The following is a 14998-nucleotide window of genomic DNA, read 5'->3' as shown; positions in this document are numbered from 1 at the left end:
ATGAGAGGAAATGCTTTGCTTTATAAGTACTTCAATTTGAGCCTGCAGTTCCATTAAAGATGTAGAATTTTACACATTGCCAATTTATTTCATAGTTATTTTATTTAAAGACTATAATTACTTAAGGAAAGTTTTATTTCCTGCCTCCTAGTCATTAATAAATGTGTATAATAGTCTCTGTTTTGTTTTTGTTTTTTTCTTTCCTGGTCAAAAACTATGCAAAGGATAATAGTTTGTTAATTCCTGAACAGAATGTCAACTATAGAGAAATCTGGCTTGAATAATTGTTATAATATATTTACATTTTTTAAATAAATGCCAAAATATTCCTGGTAAGCAGCCAAATAATTGTCTTTTAAAAACTTAGTTCTATCTAATGCTAGAGGAAAGTGAACAGGCTTTGTAATTTATCTGAGCTGAATATAAATGCTGACTTTGTTGCTTACTAATTCTGTGATATAGAGTAAATTGTTTACCCTCTGTGTGTGTATGTGAAATAGAAATATTATTGTGGCAGTTACATAATCTCCTCTCAGTTTGCAAAGGGGTGGCGTATAGCCTGTCAATGAGGTCGCAGCTTGATGACCTCTTTGAAGGCACCACGGGGTTAAATAACTCACTGGAGGCCAGATACACACATTCTTTCTGCTGGTCTTCCTGCTGATAAGACACATGCAGTCTCACGTGGAGACCCATGCCAGCATGGAGATGCTTCCACTGCCACTAGATCCACAGACTTTCCACCCACTCACCTATGATCTTCCTGCATCCGGCATCATTGCATGTGTTGCATGAGTCTGAAGAGGAAATTATAGACTGGTAATGGACATGTGGGCTAATATTGGGCTTATGGACATGATCTGGACTAGGCTGGGCTGTTTTTGCAATATACAATTACCCTTTGACATAAAGTTCTTTCTTATACACATATGTGTCTCCCTGGATTTGTTTCTCTAGTCCACCGAGACTAACATAATTATTTTCAATTTTGTTCCTTCAATAATGAGGGAAACTCTAAGTAGATGACTAGAATTTGTTGATTCAGGGCACTGATTCTAAGGGGAGGCTTTCTCTGTTGACTCTGAGCTATGGTGGAAGTGCCCTGGGCTATTTTCAGCCAGTGTTCTTTGGTTCCTTGATAATTGTTGTCCCACGACATGTCACCTCTCTCCAGTTGAGCTTGTGTCTGTCTCAGAAAATGATTAGTTTCAGACACATCATTCAATGATATGGCCTTATTAACAAAATAAAGGCAGTCCTACTTCCATGAAAATATTATAGTAGCTTAAAAGATGAGGAAATACAGCATACAAATCTCGGACAAATAATCCAAACCACAACCTATGGAATCTCTTATGATCTCTGGTGTGGAATTCCACACTGCTATAGCTCAGATGAAGTATTACAATATATTTTATTGCAATATATCAAGTTTAGGAATTTTATTGTAACATTAAAATAAAATTTAAACAAATTATAGAAATAGACAATTACTAGGAAGATAAATTGGCATAGGTCACTTAGAAAATGAATAAGTATATAAATAATTAGAAAACAGATTAATTAGGAAAATATTAAGTAGGAACGTAGAGCAATTTGGTAGCTTGTAGGTTAATTAGGGGAAAAAGATATGTGGAGAGATAGAGAAAGTAGATAAAGGAAGTAAAATTAGATGATTTTTCTATTTTAGATGATTACACTCCATATGTATAAAATATGCAGTGAAATGAAATTTCTTAATATGACTCCATCCACTAGCCATGTCGCTCTAACGCTCACCAAATGACAAGATGGGATTGGTCAGTTTTCGTCACCACTCTCCTGGCTATAAGAATGAACCATCTCAGAAAGTAGGAATAGAGAATTCTCATGGAAGAAGAGACATCAGTGGAGTATGCTTGAACAGAGCTATTTGAACTCCTGGTGGGAAGTGTCAGAGGAGAGGCAATGGTGAGACCAGTAGCCCAAACCAGGAATCCATGAGAAATAGCAGAGAACCATAGAGGGGAGTACAAGACTGTGAAGCAGAGCAATAATTGGGCTTCCTGGTGCACCGAGGCAGAGGCCAGGGGATTATGTGACTGAGAGACCTAGCTGCTAGCTGAGGAGAGGTGTTGCTTTAGATAGATTAGTTATAATGTGAAAGTTTTCCCATCCTTGGCTGTGGTAACCTATTAACTTCCCTAATAACACCCCCACCCCCGAATTATGAGCATTTCCTATGAGTGGTGGCCATTGTTATAGATTATCAGACCCACTACAGAAACAGAGTATTGTTCGGGAATCAGTTGGTGTCAGAATAGGGTAAGGAGAGATGAAGAGTGGAGGCTAGTCTAACCTCTGCCTTGGGCTGGTGGGGAGTTGGGTTCTTCTTCCATCTGTAACCAGACGCCATTAGGAGAGGCAGTATACGCACCATGAATACAAGAAGGAGAGCATCCTCCCCTCAGACACCATTTTACTCTTCACTGAATGACGGTTACTTTAAATACACTAACAGGGATTTTAAAGCCAGCTACAGAACAAACGTAACCAACCAATGCTGCAGCTGGACTTGACAGGGAAATCAGAATTAAACAAATTAGGAGGAGGCCAACATGTAGGTGTTAATGTCTCTGAATTACACAAAACAGTTCATCAAGAACCATGAAACCAGAAAATAGTTAGGCTTCTAATTAACAATTAGTCTTAGGATGCCTTTAATACTGGGAATTCAATCGCTAAGCAAATGATTAGTGAATAACTATACCTGTATCAAGTTATTCTCATAGGCACTGATGAAAATAACTATTAAGAGGACACTTAACTGACCCTCATCAATTCTACAATCTTACAGACCAATTATAAAGAGAGCAAAGAAGTATAAAGAGTTAATTGCAGCTGAGAAAATAAGTACAGTATAATAATTTTTCTACTGGTATTTTATGTGTTTTGTCTTTTTTTCTCCATTTTCCTACCATCTTATTGTTAGGCGCCATTGAATTCAAGTCATAGGGACTCAACGTACTGCACGAGGAAATATAGGCTGATCCTGGGCCATCCTTATAGTCATTGCTTGAGTCTACTGTTTCCATTGCTGTGTCCTTCCACCTTGTGGAGGGTCTTCTTTGTCACGGAGCCTGTACTATACCAAGCAGCATGTCTTTTCCCAGGGAATACTCCAAGGTATGTAAAACAAAGTATTGCGCTCCTTGTTTCTAAGTAGCAGTCTGCATGTACTTCTTCCAAAACATATGGATTTGTTCTGCTGGCAGTGTGTTGTCCTTTAGTATGCGTTGCCAGCACCATACTTGAAACTCATCACGTCTTCTTCACTGGCCAATTTTCACCTGCATATGAGGTGATTGAAACTGCTATGGCTTGAGTCAGGTGCATCTTAGTCCTCAAAGGAACATCCTTGCTTTTTGGCTCATCAAAGAGATTTAATGCAGCAGATTTACCCAGTTCAATGTGTCATTTGATCCATTAACTGCTATTTCCATGAGCATTCAATGCAGATCCAAGGAAAATAAAATTCTTTACAACTTCAGTCTTTTTCCCGTTTATCTTGGTGCCATCTATTGGCGTTGTAATCCATAGTGAAGGGTATATAATCCATGACCTTCATCAGCAAGTCCCTCCAGTCACCCTCACTTTCAGCAAAGTTATGCTATCTGCATTTACGGTTGTTATTAAGACTTCCTCCAATTCTGATGCAATATTCTTCATATAATGCAGCTTCTCTGATTATTTTCTCACGAGATAGATTGCATAAATATGGTGAGAGGTCACAACCCTGACACACACCTTTCTTGATTTTACAACATGTAGGATACCCTTATTATATTTGCACACTCCCTCTTAATCTATGAGTAGGTTTGGCATGGGTACGTCTAAGTGTTAAAGATTTCCCATTCTCCTCAAAGCTATTCATAGTTTTTATTATGATCCACAGAGTCAAATGACTTTGCATATTCAATAAAGCACAGGTAAACGTTTTTCTGGTATTCCCTGCTTCCAGACAAGATCCATCTGGCTGAATCTGGCCTGGATTTTTGATAGTTCTCCCTTGATATCATGCTCTAGCCATTACTGGATGACCTTCAGTAAAATTTTACTTGCATGTGATATGAATGATATTGTTCTATATAGTCTGAGGATTCTTTGGACTCACTTTCCTTTGGGATGGGTATAAATACCCATGCCTTCCAGTCAGTGAGCCAGTTTGGGAAAACTCTCTTCCAAATTTTTTGGCATAAAGGAGTGAATACCTCCAGTGCTTGTTGGGACATTTCCTTTGGCATTCCATCAATTCCTAGAGCCTGTTTGGGGGTACTGCTTTCAGTGAACTTGTACTTCATTAGTGTCAATAGTCAATACATCAATACATCAGCTTGTTGGGACATTTCCTTTGGCATTCCATCAATTCCTAGAGCCTGTTTGGGGGTACTGCTTTCAGTGAACTTGTACTTCATTAGTGTCAATAGTCAATACATCAATACATCAGCTTGTTGGGACATTTCCTTTGGCATTCCATCAATTCCTAGAGCCTGTTTGGGGGTACTGCTTTCAGTGAACTTGTACTTCATTAGTGTCAATAGTCATGCTCATATGCTACTTCTTGAAATGGTTGAATGTTGACTAGTTCTCTTTTGGTACAATGAGTCCGTATATTCTTTCATCTTTTGGTGCTTCCTGTATTTTTCACTTTTTGGCTCACAGAGCCTTTCAATACTGCAATTCAAGGCTTGAGTTTCTTCTTTAGTTTTTTCAGCTTAAGATAGGCTGAGTATATTCTTCCTTTTGGTTTTCTAATGCTAGGTCTTTGCATAATTCATAATATGTAATAATGCATGAAAAGTATTATTTCATAAAGTAAACAATACTTTATTTTGTCTCCTTTATCTGCCCTTTCATCATTTCTTCCATTTGCTTTAGATACTTTAAGATAAAGAGCAAGTTTCAGAGCCTTTTTCTGCCATCCGTTTTGATTCCCCACCTCTGTCTTTATAATGACCCTGCATTTTCTTCATGCATGGCATTCTTAATATCATCCCTCAGCTCACCAGATCGCCTGTCATTAGTGTTCAAAATGTAGGGACGGACAACAGAAAAGTGGGTAAAGGGAGACGTCGGACGGGGCAAGATATGACAAAATAATAATTTATACATTATCAAGGGTTCATGAGGAAGGGGGGAGTGAGGAAGGAGGGGGAAAGTGAGGACCTGATGCCAGGGGCTTAAGTGGAGAGCAAATGTTTTGAGAATGATGAGAGCAATGAATGTACAAATGTGCTTACACAATTGATGTATGTATGGTTTGTGATAAGAGTTGTATGAATCCCAACTAAAACGATTTTTTAAAAATGTCAAATCTGCTCTGGAGATCGTCTCAAACTTCAAGTTGTTTATGTTCAACGTCAAATTTTGACTCTCATGGACTTGTTTTTGTTTTATTCAACTTGCACCTGAATTGTTTGATGGTTATCCCCTGCCTGGTTCTGCGGTTGAATGTCTCCAGTGTCTCTTCCCACAGACAGAGTCAATTTGATCTCTGTGCATTCCATATGGCAGCGGTTCTCAACCTGTGGGTCGCGACCCTTTTGGGGGTTGAACAACCCTTTCACAGGGGTCGCCCAATTCATAACAGTAGCAAAGTGACCGTGATTAAGTGACAATTAAAATAATTTTAAGGTTGGGGGGGTCACCACAACATGAAGAACTGTATTAAAGGATCGCAGCATGAGGAAGGCTGAGATCCACTGCCATGTGTAGAAGTCTCTGTGTGTAGCTGCTGTCTGTGTTGTTGGGAAAAGTGACTTTTGCAATTGGCCGGTGTTCTTCCTGACCAGAGGGTGAGGGGGGGTGGGTGGGGGACAATTTGCCTGATCAATATCAAATTTTATTTCCTCTTCCCACCTCCCTAACTTCCTTCCTTTTCTTGCAGTTTGTTCCCAATCAAATGCCTCTTCCCATTTTGTCTCCGGCAAATCACAGACAAATAATGACTGCCAGGAAAGTTAACAGTGGTAAAATTCTTCCCCCCGCGCCCCCCCCCACTCCTCTACCTCTTCTTTAAGAAAAAGATTAATTTGTTTCTTTTTTTAGAGAAGTTACTTTTTCAAGGTAGCAGAGGGACACTGGATCTCTACTCTAATTAATAATGCTGGGGTGACATGATATCAACACAAGGACACTTTGTTCTGATAACCTGGCATTCAATGATGTTCACCTTCCCAACAAGATCACTGAAGACAAAATGGGTACATAGCAAATGTGATGAAGAAAGCTGATGGAGCCCGGCTATCAAAAGATAGAGCGTCTGGAGTCTTAAAGGCTTGAAGACAAACAAGTAGCCATCTAGCTGAGAAGCAACAAAGTCCTCATGGAAGAAGCACACCAGCCTGTGTGATCATGAGGTGTTGACAGGATCAGGTATCAGGCAACAAAGACCAAGAACAAAAAATCATATCAATGTGAATCAAAGGGAGTATAGAGTGGAGACCCAAAGCCCATCTGTAGACTGTTGGACATCCCCTTACAGAAGGGTCCCAAGGAAGAGATGAGCCAGTCAGGGTGCAGTATAGCACCAATGAAACATACAACTTTCCTCTAGTTATTTAATGCTTCTTCCCCCCCCCCCCACTTTCATGAACTCTATTTTACCTTGCAAGTCCAGATAGACCATAGCATGTGCATGAGTACAGATAAGAGCTGGAAACACAGGGAATACAGGACACATAAACTCCTCAGGACCAATAATGAGAGTAGTGATACCAGGAGGGTAAGGGGAAGGTGGGGGTAGAAAGGGGGAACCGATCACAATGATCTGCATAAAACCCACTCCTGGAAGATAGACAACAGAAAAGAGGGTGGAGGGAAACATTGGTCCGTGTAAGACATGAAAAAATAATAATAATTTATAAACTATCAAGGGTTCGCAAGGGAGGGATGGTTGGGGAGGGATGGGAAAAATGAGGAGTTGATAGCAAGGACTCAAGTAGAAAGAAAATGTTTTGAAAATTATGGTGGCAACAAATGTACAAATGTGCTAGACATAATGGATGGATGCATGTATTGTGATAAGAGCTGTATGACTCCCCAATAAAATGATTTAAAAAAAGAAAGAGAGAAAGGAAACTTTAATTTTGAGATATCCATTCTCTCGGGAGAACAATCTCTAGCTTACCAGCTATCGTTTTAGTACAAGACAAACCATTCACTTTTGCTTTTCAGGGTGACTTTATGCATAAATGGAATCATACGAGTACACTACATTTTCTTTTATTTGATTTTATAATTTTTTGTCCATACAACTTTATTTACTTTTCTTTATGCGTATATAAGTTTCCAGATAACATTTAAGGAATTAAGCTACCCTACTCACACAAGACAACAAAATAATATTGAGAAAGCATAACAAAATGTCAGTTATTAATTGTGTGATTATGGGAAATTTTTTAATTGTTGGTACTCTATTTTTCATATTTATTTAATTAAATAAATATGGGTTACTTTTATTATATGGAAAAGTTTCACAAAGCATGTGGAAAAATTTTATTAAAATTCAGTTAGGAATAAAATAACAAAGAAAGCATTGTCATTATTATTATTAAATTGTATTATTAATTATTTCTTTTCTATTCTTTTTAATTATAATTAGTTAGAATTTAATACATTTATCATATCATTCCAAATTTAAATCACATCAAAATGAATGTCTAATTGCCTACCACAGTCACTTTACCAACATTCTTTTTTTCCCTTGACCCCTGGATATCATCTCCTGTTTGCTTTGTCTTCCTCTTCCACTCCTTGAAGCACATTAAAGACTTACACCACGTTGATATATGTGGGGCATTATTAGTATCAAATCTAAACCAACTTTTGGATAGATATTTCTTTAACTTTCTCATAGTGACCACACACATAGCCTCATCAAAGTGTGAGGGTAATGGGAAATATATAGTCACGAGTAAAGGGTTTGAGACATATTGTGGAGCAGAAGCTATAAGAAAATGTAATGAAGTTTTTAATAATTAGAAATAGAGCAGATTATTCTGATGTTAAGGATTTCCCTGGGAGAAGATCAATGAAAAATTATACGACCATTAATGAAATAAGTAGCAGAGAAGTTTAGGAATTCAGACCTTTCAAATTCTCCCTAGGTTTGATATTACATAATGCTAAATTTAATGATCTCATATCATTGCACAATGTCAGTAATTATCATGATGTCAGTAATCTGAAATAATTCTAAGCAAATATTGACATTGTTAATAAAATATAAAAAATTTTGCAATATAGAATATTGTTTTCACTATAGTTTATGATATCCTTTATGGTAGAATTACTAGGAAGGCTTTTGTTTTTCTTCTTTTCTTTGCACACATGAGTCTGTACTAGTCTCAAATTATCTTGTATCATCCAGATTAAAAATAAAAGATTCTTAATTTGCTCATGTTCAGAAAAGACTTTAGAGCCAAACATATTCGTGAAGCTTTTCCAAGGCTCATTCTGTTTTTTTTTTGTTTGTTTTCAAATGTTGATGATTGAAGAATTGACTCTTTATGTGATGGTTCATATCTGCTTTCCAATTAAGAAACTGACATTGCTCACCAACCTTGACACGTGACCAATATAAATTTACTCCATAAAAATTAGAATGAACAAAATCCCCACACCTAATAATTTGGTCTACTATAAACTGAAGTATAATTAAATATTTTGATCAGGAATGTCTATTCTTTTAGTGCCTGAGAATTAAGAAAGTATGTAAGGAAAATATTAGTAAAACTGATAAACTTTTGTTATTAGATTAAAAATAATTTATAACTTTATTTGGCCTCAGAACATATTACTTTCCTTAAATCAGAATTAAACACCATTTGTAACATCAATGGAACTCATTTAAAAATATTTCCTCTATTTCACTTTTCAGAGAGCATACATTTCAAAAGAGCATGCTTTTCCTTTTTAATTAAAAGATAGACATATAAAAGTCAATATAATCTCTTCAAATAGAAATTATCTTGATAAAGGTATAATGAAATTAATATGTTAAGGTAAACTGGAAAAATTGTGTTTACGATGCTACCATCATATTGGCTATTCTACACCATATAAAAATTAATTCAATGCAAAAATATTATCAGAAATATTTACTCTAATATTTCATGAAGGTTTGTTGTTCTAAACCCTAAGTAATTAGCAAGGCTGGGTTTACAAAGCACAATTGAGTATCCATGAAGAAATTTAAATGATCTGAAATGAGTTTCTTTTTAAATCCTGTTTGATTTAGTGACTTCTGGAAGCCTGGATAGCACAGTGGGTTAGGAGTTGAGCGGCTAATTTGAAGGTGAGCCATTCACTCCCCTCAGCTGCTCTGCAGGACAAAGATGAGGTTTTCTGGCCCCTTGAAGCTTTCATGCCATAAACCCAGAGGGGCACTTCCACTCTGTGCTCTGAGGTCCCTAGGAGTCAGAATCAATGCAGTAGTAGCGTGTTTGGTTTTCTGTTTGACAGTACCCTTACTGGAGAGCATTCTTAGCTCTATAAATTCAACCCTACTGGTATTAACTGATGACTCAAATTAAATTCCTTTTATATTTCCCTAGGAGCCCTGGTAGGATAGTACTTACTGGTGGACTGCTAACTGCAAGATCAGCATTTTGAAACTAGCAGCTGCTTCTTGGGAGAAAGATGAGGTTTTCAATGGGATTTTCCTCCCATAGATCATTACAGTCTGGAAAACTCAGATGGGGCAATTCTACCTTGTTCTATAGGGTCACTATAAGTCACCATCGACTTGATGGCAGTATGTTTACTTTGGTTTTCTGGTTTTGTATATCCCAAGGAGACCTGGCAGCATAGTAGGTTCTGTGTTGGGCTAACCTCATAGGCTGCACTTGAGACTTTCTGCTCCTGTAAAGATTCCAGGCTATGAAGCCCACAGGACAGTTCTGTGTCCTATAGGGTTACTATGAGTCAGAATTGAATTGACCCAGAAGTGATGAGTGTGGTTGAGTTATATTTCCCAAAGTGTACAGATTTGAAGTAGTGGCATTAGTGAGACTATTTCCTCATTATAATTCATATTACTTAATAGCACAGACGTTGAATGATCATTTAAAGATGTGTATTTCATAGAGATATAGCCATACTGTCTCTGCTATATGAGGTATAGCATGAATCACTTCATAAACCAAAAGTCAAGCCTACTTCCATCAAATTCATTCCAACTCATACTTTATAGATAGCTGGTTAGTGGTATAAGAATCACCGACAATAGCTTACGAGCTTTCAAAGCACTCTCAAGGGGTCAGTGGCAAACAGAAAAATAGAATGAAGAGAATTCCATTCTAATATCATGAAGATTCCCATGCAGAACATCTTTTCGTTGGGGTTTCCTGGAGGCTTAGGGGTTATGTGTTAGACTGCTAGCAACTCAGACATCTCTGTGAGAAAGATGAGGTTTCTAGTTCGTAAAGAATCAGTCTCGGAAGCTCACAGGGGCAGTTCCACCCTGTCCTATCGGGTCACGACGAGTCCAAATGGACTCAGTGGGAATGAGTTGGGTTTGGGGGCTTATTTTTTAAACTTGTACTAACCAATAGCATTTTATTTTCAAATGTGACAAAACTGTTTTTTTCTTTTACATCCCTATGGCCTTTTATTTTCAGATCTGAAAGCCTCTGAGAAGGCCTCAAAACCACATAATTAAAGACTATATCTGTGGAAGTTTATTGATTTACTCATTACCTATTTCTTAATTTTGCTCTGTCTAGGTGTGTTGGACTGGATTCTGTAGAGAAACAAACAAGTGACACATATGTATATGTATATAGGAAGAAATTTGTATCAAGAAATGGTTCACACCATTGTAGAAGAAAGGAAGTCCACCTGGCTCAAGTCTGTGGAGCAGATAGTAAGCTGGAGGTCTCTCTGATTCATGAAGCTACAGAGGCCGTGAAGCAGGAAGCAGGAAGACCAGAGATTGTTGGACATAGAGTCGAATAAATCCCAGGTTGGCAGTCCACTGATGCTGCTGGGATCTGCTGGCAATATGACAGGAGGTCAATAAACCAGATGCAGGATCCAGATCCAGGAGAAGAAGTGAGTTAATGTGGCAGTTACATAATCTTCTGTCAATTTGCAAAGGGATGGAGTCTAGCCGCCAATTAATCAGGTCACAGCCAATGAGGCCTCTGTGTGGGCATGGCCTTCTCCTGAGGATTCTGGGAACTCCTTTCTTCCTCCCTGGAGGAGGGACACACACTCTCGCTGCTTTGAGACATTCCTGTTGACAAGCTACTGATGTAGCCAGAGCCCTGGAATTGGAGGAGCTGTGTTGAGAGCCATGCCAGTGCTGAGATGCTTCCACCACCACTGGATCCACAAGACTTTCCACCGACTGGACTGTGATCTTCCTGCATTTGTCATCATTGCATGAGTTGGGTGAGTCTGAAGAGGATTTATAGACTGGTATTGGACATATGAGCTAATATCAGACTTATGGACTTGAACTGGCTGGACTGGGCTGGGTTGTTTTCTTATATACAATTACTCTTTGATATAAAGCTCTTTCTTATACACTTAGAGTGTCTATGAATTTGTTTCTCTTGTCGACCCAGACTCACACAGTTGTTTTCTTAAAGGTCAGCCTATGTATGCTAAGTGTAGGCCACACCCTAAGTGGTCTCTCCCCTCAATTGCATCAAGGCTGTGACCAGAAATATGTTTAAACTATTGAATTGTATGATATGTGCATGATATACCAATTAAAATGCTATTTTTTAAGTGAGGTAGTATTTCACCCTATACTTTCAATGAAAGCTTGGTTACTTCACAGAAGATTGCAATTTGGAGTTAATCGTGGCCCAGTCAAGTTGGACTAACACCTGTCATACCATTACTTGATTTTTTTCTCTTTTCCATTATTTATTATAAATACATACTGGAATATATAGTGTGGTAAATCTGAGAGAAGGAATGGCAAAAACAAAAATGTTCTGAAAAAGCTTTAAGAGAAGATAAAGGGTCAATTATAGTAAAGTTAACACAGTTAATTTTGAAGATTTGCCTGTATTCTTACCAAACTAAAACCCCAAATACCTACATATTCACTATATTTTATATTCTTAAACTATAAGTATAGTTATATGAAGCTATATGAGTAGGATATATTAAGCTTACTGGCAGTTGAAAAAAATATAGTTATTAGAAGAGAATATTCTTTTATAGCATCCTTACATTGAGAATTATACTGGTTTCATTTCCCAACCAATGCACAGAGTGTTTTGAGACAACCCTATCTTAAGTAAAAATATTTTTTAAAAGTTCTAATGCATTTCAAGACAATTATAATAACTTGGTTTCTTATGTTCCTGGAATAAAAATCAGCACATATATATTTTAATGAAGGAGTGATAAAGCTTTCATCAAAATTATCTGTTGAACTTCTACTATTCTCCCCATGATTATTAGTACAAATATGCATGTTTTGTTTAAATGCAAAATGCATGCAACCGTGATAGACTTGCGAGAATATATAACTTTTAAACAATGGAGAAGGTGGACAAGATCAAGGATGAAAAGGAAAGTTGTGGGGGCGGGGGAGAGGCTGAGAGATCATAGGGCAAATTAAAATCAGATGAGTCCTGTTAATTAAATGCCTCTTAACAGTGAGATGACAGTGAAAATTATGATTCAAGTATTGATTCTCTGCATAATTACTTATGTATTCTGTTAAGCCTGTCAGCACTGCATGCATTTCATTATTGATCTATATACATCTATATTTGGACTGCTGAAAATTTAATAACCTTGATATTTTTTCCTATGCCAATCATTACTTTGCCAAATCAGACCTTGTGCTTTGAGTCATTGTTTTAAATTATTTCCCTTGCATTTTTGTTGTTGTTGTTATAATGTTTAGGAGAGTCGCAGATGTACTGTAATTCTATTACTGTATATGTGATATGAGCTTAAAGGTACAGGGAATCAAATTTAGATCCAAATGACAAACTGTGGGAAGCAAAGTACTTTAATGAAAAAAAGGAGCCCCTATAGACACAAACTGAGTTCTTATTGGGGCAAGTCTCTCTTACTTGTTCCATGACAGAAATGTCCTCCTGCCCTTTGGATGGTTGATGGGGGGTCATTTCTTTCTTTCGCATGATTTGTACTTTTGTCTTTAAAACTGCTATGATTTTAGCCTTAGCATCATATGACGATTTTGGTTTTTATTGTTTTCTACTGGGTTTCCCATCTGTGAAGCCCAGGAGGAGTGGGTACATCATGAGAATAACTGACACAAGAATAACCGGTAACAGGGAATGCAGGCATGGGGGCTGGGTGATTTCAGGAGTAAATAATGACGGTGGTAGGGGGAATGCTAGAACTAATTGTGATTGCACAGCTCATGCTAAAGGCAATTTATCCAATGCTCTAAGATTGATGTGGTGGTGCTGTTCAATGCCCCTTGATATGATTGAAAAATTTAACTATTGAATTGCATGGTGTGTAAATTGTGTCCAAATAAAACTGTTGAGAAAAGGAAATAAATAACTGTTTTAAAGCAACTAATAAAAGGAGAGATTTTAGATCATGGTATCACCCCTTTGCAGCCATTCAATCATAACGTTATTAAGGACTTTAAATGATGTCAAGTCAACTAAGTATGGATGCAAGCATAATTTAAGGTAGTACCTATAAAATATCTATTCATATAATGCTGATGAAGCCAGGAGTGCTGCTTCCTGGTATTTCCTAACTTCTTGACTCAATACAAATACAGGGTTGCATTTCTCTGCACCATTAAAGTTAGTTATGACCATGTTACTTACTTTGGCCCACAAAATATATAACAAAAAGAAGGAAGATAGTGGGTGCCTGGCTATCCATAAAGAGTGTCTGGGGTCTTAAAGACTTGAAGTTAAGCAAGTAGCCATCTAGCAGAGAAGCAATAGCTAACCTGGAAGAAACACACCAGCCTGTGTGATCATGAGGTATCAACGGGATAGGGTAACATACATCAGGAGACCTAAAACAAATAAACAAGAAAACACATTGTTGAGAATGAGGAGGGTCAGAGCAGAGACCTAAAACCCATCTGTAGAAAATGGGACATCCCCTCACAAAAGGGGCACTAGGAAGGGATGAGTCAACCAAGGCTCCATATAGCACTGATGAAACGCAAAATATTCCTCTAGTTCCTTGAGGCTTCCTCCCCCACCATCATTTTCCCAGTCCTGCCTTTCACTGCAGGCTAGACCGGAGCATGTACACAGGTATAGATAAGAGGACACACAGGACACATGGAATCCAGGAACAGGAATGGGAACAGTGATACCAGAAGGGGGGACCGATCGAAATGATTGACATATAACTACCCCTGCCCCCCAGGGGGATGAACAACAGAAACCATGGGGGAAGGGAGACAGCAGTCGGTGTAAGATATGAAACTAATAATAATTTATAATTTATTAAGGGGTCACGAGGATGGGGGTAGGGAGCGAGGGGGGAGGATGAGGAGCTGATACCAAAGGCTCAATAGAAAGGGAGAATGGGTAGGAAAGAGGGAACCGATTACAAGGAACTATATGGGACCTCCTCCCTGGGGGACAAACAACCAAAAAGTGGGTGAAGGGAGACGTCGGACAGGGCAAGATATGACAAAATACCCATTTATAAATTATCAAGGGCTCATGAGGGAGGGGGGAGCGGGGAGGGAGGGGAAAAATGAGGACCGAATGTCGGGGGTTTAAGTGGAGAGAATATGTTTTGAGAATGTTGTACAAATGCGCTTTACACAATTGATGTGTCTATGGATTGCGATAACAGTTGTATGAGCCCCTAATAAAATGTTTAAAAAAAAAAAAAAGAAAGTAAATCTTTAGAAAATAAAGATGGCAACATATATACAAATATGCTTGATACAGTTGACGTCTGGATTGCTATAAGAGCTGTAAGAACCCCCAATAAAATGATCTTTTAATTTTAAAAAAGGCACGAAAGT

This window comes from Echinops telfairi, unplaced genomic scaffold, assembly GCF_000313985.2.
Source record: "Echinops telfairi isolate 266 unplaced genomic scaffold, ASM31398v2 ScPeMD7_1;HRSCAF=3_0, whole genome shotgun sequence".
NCBI lineage: Eukaryota > Metazoa > Chordata > Mammalia > Afrosoricida > Tenrecidae > Echinops > Echinops telfairi.
This window is presented reverse-complemented; position numbering follows the sequence as displayed.